This window comes from Balaenoptera borealis (genome assembly GCF_965194805.1).
Source record: "Balaenoptera borealis genome assembly, chromosome: 8".
NCBI lineage: Eukaryota > Metazoa > Chordata > Mammalia > Artiodactyla > Balaenopteridae > Balaenoptera > Balaenoptera borealis.
The window spans coordinates 86,179,451-86,187,420 of record NC_138865.1 but is presented as its reverse complement, the minus strand read 5'-3'; positions in this window follow the sequence as shown (position 1 = coordinate 86,187,420).

Here is a 7,970-nt window from a genome sequence, read left to right as displayed (position 1 = left end):
ATCTAACAATAAATAGAACATAATCTCAGAACAAAGGAAATGTACTTCAAATATCAAATATTTAGCTTTATAAAAAATGTTCCAGGGGGCTTCCCTGGTGGCGCAGTGGTTGAGAATCTGCCTGCCAATGGAGGGGACACGGGTTCGAGCCCTGGTCTGGGAAGATCCCACATGCCGCGGAGCAGCTGGGCCCGTGAGCCACAATTACTGAGCCTGCGCGTCTGGAGCCTGTGCTCCGCAACAGGAGAGGCCGCGATAGTGAGAGGCCCGCGCACCGTGATGAAGAGTGGCCCCCACTTGCCGCAACTAGAGAAAGCCCTCGCACAGAAACGAAGACCTAACACAGCCATAAATAAATAAATAAATAAATAAATATTTTTAAAAAGCATTGAGATTCATGATTATTAAAAAAAAAAAAATGTTCCACATTGTCTTTTCTTTCTTCAATAGGAAAATGAGACCTGGAAATCTTTATGGACAGGTACCAATGTATAGCCTGGTAATTGGGAACTGGTGCTTAATTGATAAATTCTTTCTACAATAGAGTGTCCTCGGCTTAAGTGCTCCCAGCAGTGGAGAGGTGCCCGCCTCCGCTACCTCCTTCCAGCTCTGCTAGATAGGTTTCTCTTTAAGTAAGGGTAAAATTGGCAGCCTCTACGCATGGGTCCTGATTTTGGCCTGGGGAGTCTCCATGAAGAAGCCTAAATTCTTTTTTATTTTGACGTATGAAAGTGGCTCTCAGATCCCCAGCGCTCACCTCTCATGATCTCTTCCCTAGGCTGAATCCCCTTGTTCCTTCAGCCAGTACTTATACTCTCAGCTGGCGGAGCAATAAAGTACATTCTATGCCTTCCAGGAGTCTGGTTGCTACAAAGTTAAGATTACAGACATTCCTGAAAAGATCCCGTGAAGGATTAGAAATCTGAAAACTTCTTTCCCCAGGCTAACCAACTCAGAGCAGTAAATAGTTGGCTGGTAGGAAGCAGCAGCGTAGCACAGGAAGATCAGCTCTGTGCTTTGAGATGACCTAGAGGGGTGGGATAGGGAGGGTGGGAGGGAGGCTCAAGAAGGAGGGGACATGTGTATGCTTACGGCTGATTCGCTTTGTTGTGCAACAGTAAATAACACAGTATTGTGAAGCAATTATACTCCAGTAAAGATCTATTAAAAAAAATTTTACTTACTCGTCAACCTTGGCAGACAGGCAGGAGGCACCCAGGGGGCTACAGTCTCCTACATTACAAATTATATCATTTGCACGTCTAGGTCAAATCTCCTCCCCCAGGCCTCCCGAGTCACTGAATAATGCTGAGTTCTTTCATCGATCATACTCCGTTACTGACCTTTCTAAGTTTCTTCCTAGTGGTCTGTGCTTTCCATAGGAACAGATGGGTTAGTCTGCCGTTTAATTCATTTTAGCTGTGAGTGATTAAAAGAAAAGAATAGTACGCCCTCCCTATTTAAGGACATTTCCCAGACGTTGCACCTCACTTTGTTGGCCACTCCTAGCTCCAAGGGAGGCTGTGTTGTTTTTGTGCTAAGAATAAGTATGAAGGGGGGGGACTTCCCTGGTGGTCCAGTGGCTAAGACTCCACGCTCCCAACGCAGGCGGCCCAGATTCTATTCCTGGTCAGGGAACTAGATCCCACATGACTCAACTAAGAGTCCGCATGCCACAACTAAAAAAGGGTCCCGTATGCCGCAGCAAAGATCCTGCAAGCCACAGCGAAGATCTCCTGCATGCCGCAACAAAGACCGAGCGCAGCCAAATTAATGAATAAATATTTAAAAAAAAAAAAAAAGAATGAAGAAGAAAACAGGTTGGAGACAACCAGCTATGTTGACAACTAACTTGTGCCACGTGTACAAGATCAGATAGAGGTCAAGTGATTACTAATCAATCCTGGTGGTCAGCCTCTCTGGAAAATCACTAAACTTAACACCAAACTGTATAGGATTCCACACCTAAAATGCCCTAAAATAAGATGAATGACAATGACCAGTGGGCAAAATTGGGACCAATGAAAACATAGCCAGTAGAATCATGATCATTCAAATAAATGGGATGTTTTAACTCAGATTTTCTGGATTAGTGTTTCTCTGCAGGAATTCCTTCCCAGCATTTCTCAGAAATGTTATGTTTTTCCAAAGCCCAAATCCTAATAAAAATAAGTTGAGGAATCTAGAAACCTGAGAAAACTATTCCCCTGTGAGAATTAAAACTTAATGATCAACATAGAGATCTCACTAGTTCAAAGGAATCCACTAATACCAAATCGAAAGCGAGAGTAGAAAACGCAAAAGCATGTATTGGAAAATTAAGGTCGACAGTTCCAGAATGGAATGGGAGCAGGAAGGAGAGATGTGGTCACAATCTAATCGGTCTTGCCTGTGGTGTGGTAGAGCTGGCTCACAAAGGAGAGAGAGAGAGAGCAGCCAGTTCCGAGCATCTCTTTCTGACTCTCGGTGACATCACGTCAGTAGCTTGAAATTGACCCTAGTGGGAATATTTACATCTCCCCTCAGAAATTGACAAAAGCTACATATTATGACTTCCCCCCCCCCCTGCCCCCAGGGAGTCAGTTTACCAGCACACACTGGTTATAAGTGTGTGCTTGTGGCCTGGTCTGTTTCTAACAGCAAGTCATTTCTACAACTAAAATAAATATTAGTAAGTTCATACACATAGGATATTTATACAAATCCTATGAGTGGTGTCAGAAAAAAATAACAAACTTTGGAAGCAAAATAAGTCCTTATATTGGCAATTTCAACAAGTGATTCTGTGTAGTGCTATTAACGTTGCTAGCAGGTCTGAACATTAATACTATATGAAAACTTTCCAATAATGTAGTTGGCATTTCCAAATATTTGAGTATTCACCATAGGCTACAGTTCTTTGTAAATACTTAACAGAAGAGATGCAAAAGAAAAAGATGTGATTGTTGTTGTAGAACACTCCAACATGAAATCAGAAACTGCTCTAAAATCTGAATTGGCAAGAGCAATTTTTTTTTTTTTTAAACCCAAGAGCTGGATTTATTTGCTCACTATTCATTTTCACATCCCACCATCTCCACAACTTTCAGTAAAGTAAGGACTACCAAACAGGGGTCTCCAATCAGGTCCAGGCAGTAGCCACCAGCAAGGGCAATATTAAATTCAATGGCAAAATCAAGACCGAGGCAAGCAGACCCAAAAAAAAAAAATTATAATAAAAAAAGGAAATGAGCTTCTATGAAGCAACATGCACCCTAACACTCAACTTGAAGATGTTTGGGATGCACTCTTAATTCAACCAACATCAATGCAAAATGAAAGTTTTCTATGTCTGGAATATCTGTCACAAAGCAAAGATCAAGATTATCTTTAATTCTTGTCTTTTTAAAGTTGGAGCAATTAATTCTTTGTCTTTTTAAAGTTCATTTATCAAAGTATAACTTTTAAATATCAAATATTTGTGGTATTCTCTTTCAATTTTAAGTGATTTTGTTTGGAATTTATTTGGGGTTAATGTTTCCTTCCTTTTAACGTTTTCTATATCCAATGTTTGTATTAGGTTGAGATCATTTTTCCATGTTATTGAAATAATCTTGGCATAATATATTGATTCATAATAATAACAAACTATAAAACTATGTTATTTACTGAAAACTTCTGAAACTTTAAGCATCATTCTATCACAGAACATTATTCACTGTTTATTATTATGGTCACTCATTATTTAAAAGCATGTAAATAAGTGTTATGAATAGTGCATAATAATTTATGATTTCAGAAATTCTCAAGAATTCCTGGAAATTGCAATTTGTCGTTCCTGGCTGCTGAACATTAGTATCAGCTGGGAATTTGGAAGCATCATTCTGGATCATTGACTTTCAAACTTTCTGAAGCAGCAGACCTTTTTTTAATCAAACAAAATCTACCTTGGAAATAGAAGATATAAAGGAGATAAAAATGAAACTCTGGCTGAAGGAGATGGGAGAATAAGGAGATGTGACCCTGTCCTAAACTTTGCGACCAAATTGCTGAATGGCTTGGGGTTCATCACTTTAGTGTCTCGAGGTCTTAGTTTTCTCATCTGTAAACTACGGTCGATACCGCTCCACTGGGTCCCCGTGCATATCGCAGGAGACAGTTGCGATGATGCTGCAGAAGAGCTTTGCAAACCTGGGACACTTTTTAGAGCTTCAAGTGCTGGACAGACAGAGAACTTCCACACACCTGATCCAGCCCTTGTGCTGTGAGCCTGATGGAAGAGCAAGGACCCCAGACTCCACGCCCCACCCTGGCTACTTTCCTAGGACTCTCTCTCTGCCAGTGTCCCTTCCTTTTAAGAGCTGGGGTTTCAAGACGTAAACAAGACCTCAGATTTAAAGTGGGATCAGGCAGCAAAACACAGACATTTTTATTCCTCACATGAAAATTATGAATTGTGAAAAGGGGGTTTGAATTTTGAGGAAGTTCCAAGTTCACTGAAATGGGGGCCAGAAAGTTGTATTTCAGTCTGGAACTGCCATACAGTCTAGAGAAATGTCAGGTCCCTCGCAGAACATCAGGTCACACGTCTGTAAAAGGCCAGGCGGGCTAGGATGACTCCGTTTTTCCACTCACAGGATTCATGTTGCCTCGTTCCCCAGCTAAGCTCACACAGGAAAAGGAATCAATTTTGTTCATCTGTGTCCAGAGTGTTCCTGCTAAGTGGAGCTCTGGCATTCCTCCGGCCAGAGAGCTCTTTTTGCAAATAACAACAGTAATAGTAAAGTTTGCTCTTTTTAACCTTTGTACCATCTTATTAAAAAATAATGTTACATGGAAAAAAAAGCAACAAATTCTTATTAAAATATATTCAAACGATGCAGAAGAATATAAAGAAAACAGTGTTTCCTTCTCCCTCCGAGCCTATCCCTAGTGGTAATCATATCCTTCCAGACTTTTCTCTATGTTTATACAAACACATACACATAAGTGTAATTTAGGAGTTTTTTGGTTCTTTTTTTTCCTTAGGAAGAAAGGATATTTATTTGCTCCCCCTTTCTTCTTATAAGACCATTCTGTAACTTACTTTTCTTTCTCTATTTTTAGTAGGCAGTTTCCAAGTCAGTACATTTTTGTAATGACTATTATTCCATTTTGTGGCTGTACCACAATTTGTTTATATATTTCTCTGTTGGTGGTACTTGGATCTTTATAATACTTTGCTATCAAAAATAAAACTGCAAGAACACCCTTGCGTGCTTGTATGGCTGTTTCCACAGGACAGGGCTGGGATTGTTGGAGATACACATCGCATAACACCTAGCACAGCCTGACGGTCACCGTGTTGTTACTCTCACCCTACTCATCTGACAAGTATGATTCCTATCTTCCCATCCTTTTCTCTAAAGTAGTCCAGCCCATCTATCCCCCGAGCCCAACCGCCTTCTTCAGCTCTAATACTTGCATCCCCTCAGATGCCACCTTATTTGTTCCTTGACAGCCAGGAATGGGATTCCTGATGGGCAAATTCCGACCTTGGTGAACACTAATGGTGGAGCCAAGGATACTCTGCTGCTGTAACAAGTTACCACAAACTTAGTGGCTTAAAACAATACAGGGGTACTATCTTACAGTTCTGGAGCCAGAGTCCAAGATGGGACTCACTGGGACTCGTGTCAGAGGGCTGAGTTCCTATCTGGAGACGCTAGGTCTGTTTCCTTGTCTTTTCCTTTCCAACTTCTAGAGGCTGCCCTCATTTCTTAGCTGGTGGCCTTCACATCACTCTGACCTGACTTTCATGCTTCCCTCTTTCACATTTAAGGACCCTTTTGATTACATTGGACTCATCTGGATAATGCAGAATAATCTTTTTATTGATTGATTGAATGATTGATTGAATTTTGGCTGCGTTGGGTCTTTACTTGCTGTGCGTGGGCTTTCTCTAGTTGCAGCGAGCAGGGGCTACTCTTCGTTGTGGCGCGCGGGCTTCTCACTGCGGTGGCTTCTCTTGTTGCAGAACATGGGCTCTCAGCATGCGGGCTTCAGTAGTTGTGGCACGTGGGCTCAGTAGTTGTGGCTCACGGGCTCTAGAGTGCAAGCTCAGTAGCTGTGGCGCACGGGCTTAGTTGCTCCGCGGCATGTGGGATCTTCCCGGACCAGGGCTCGAACCCGTGTCCCCTGCATTGGCAGGCGGATTCTTAACCACTGCGCCACCAGGGAAGTCCCAATCCAGAATAATCTTATTTTAAGGTCAATTGATGAGCCAGTGGAATTCCATCAGCAACTGTAATTCCCTTTGCCATGTAATATGAGCGGTGGCAGGGCAGCCCCTGCCAGCAGTGGGCCCTGCTATCTCCCTCCACAACAGTGTGGGGCGGAGGCAGGAGGGGCCAGAGGCGGGAGAGGCCCTGGCAGGTTTCTCAGCCTTCCCTGAACTGGGGACCGGGGATAAGAATCCATGCGCCCTCTCAGGAGGCAGAAGGTAGGTGCGTGTCTAGCTAAGCCTCTCCCGCAGGCTAGGCTGAGTCCCAGGACACTCCTTCTACCCTCCCCAAGCCACCCAAACACACCCCCCAGGCCCTGAAGTCCCCGCAGTCACCCTCACATCCAGATCCCAGCGTTTCCTAGAAACTTAGCAACCATCCCCCCACTCCTCAGCCTTTTCTACCTCAACCCTGTGAATTACGCAGAATATGTGTGTGTCTGTCTGTTGGTCCTGAGAATTTGTCACCATTTCTACGTCTGTGTTTGACTGGGTTTTTATATCTCTTCCTCAGATTGGAGTTGGTTCATTTTATAACTTAGAAAAATTAATTTTGTTCTTTTCCTTTGTTAGTTTCTTGCTGTCTCTTATCCAAAAGCAAACCATTTATTACAGGAAATACAGATAAACAAAAAGGGAAAACATGAAACACACAAACATCCCGCCCACCTGGAGACAATCACTACTTAACACCTGGGCATGTAGCTCTCCACACCCTCTTCTATGCATCTAAGTGTATTTTAACAGAAATAGAATTTTACCACAGGGCACGTTTATAGTTCTCCAATTCCCTCTACTTTTTACTTACTGATATATGATAAATGCCCTTTTATGGTAATGAGTTTAAATTTACCTCATTGTTTCTACACCTGCCTAGTGTCATGTTGTGTCTCTGCTAGGATTTGCCCGGCCCCCCTCTGATTGGTGTTTAGTCTGCTCCTAACTTTCACTCTTACAAATGCACTGGATGGATGCATCTGTGTGTGTGTGTGCGCGCGTATAGCAGTGTGTGTCTTTTCAAGTGTCGTGTCCGGAGGGGAGCGGGGACTGGCAGAGCACAATGGCCCTTTTCAACTCCTTGGAACAAGTGGTTTCCTTTAAGGAAGGTACTTTTCCGGAAAACATGTTATTTCAGGGTCTCCTGATTCCAGAATCCAGCCTGTCCCAGAGAGAAACACCAAGCTGCTTGCAGGGTCAGGAGTGTGGAGGAAGGGCAGGCGGAGGGGCAGGGGCTCCTGACAGCTGGGTTTCCAGGCTCTTCCCTCCCTCACATGGCCTCTAGACAAGGGGGCAGGATTCTCACCCCCTCTGCACCAGGCTGAGGCCCAGCCAGTGAGTGGAGTGGGCAGCGCTGGGACAGAGCTGGGCAGGGTTCTCCCTCCCCTTTGTCCGGGGGCGGACCTGGGCGTGGAGAGGCACAGTCTATACCTCTGCAGGGAGGCCTTGGCTGGGCAGCCCGGGGCTGAGGCCTGTTAACCCAGAAGTCCAACCCTTGGCAGAGTTATCTGGGGTGAGGTTTCCTGGGCTGCCTGTTCAAACTGTATATGGCAAAGACCTCTTCCTTCTTCAAAGACAGATCCAGGTGGGTCACGTGTGAGCAAGGCTCTTGTACAGGGAAACCCAGGGCAAATCAGATCCCTGGTGCTCCAGCCTTTCCTTCATCCTGAAGATATGAAATGGGTTGGCTGAGACTTGCAGCCCCCATTTACAGAGGAAAAGGGCAGGTTCA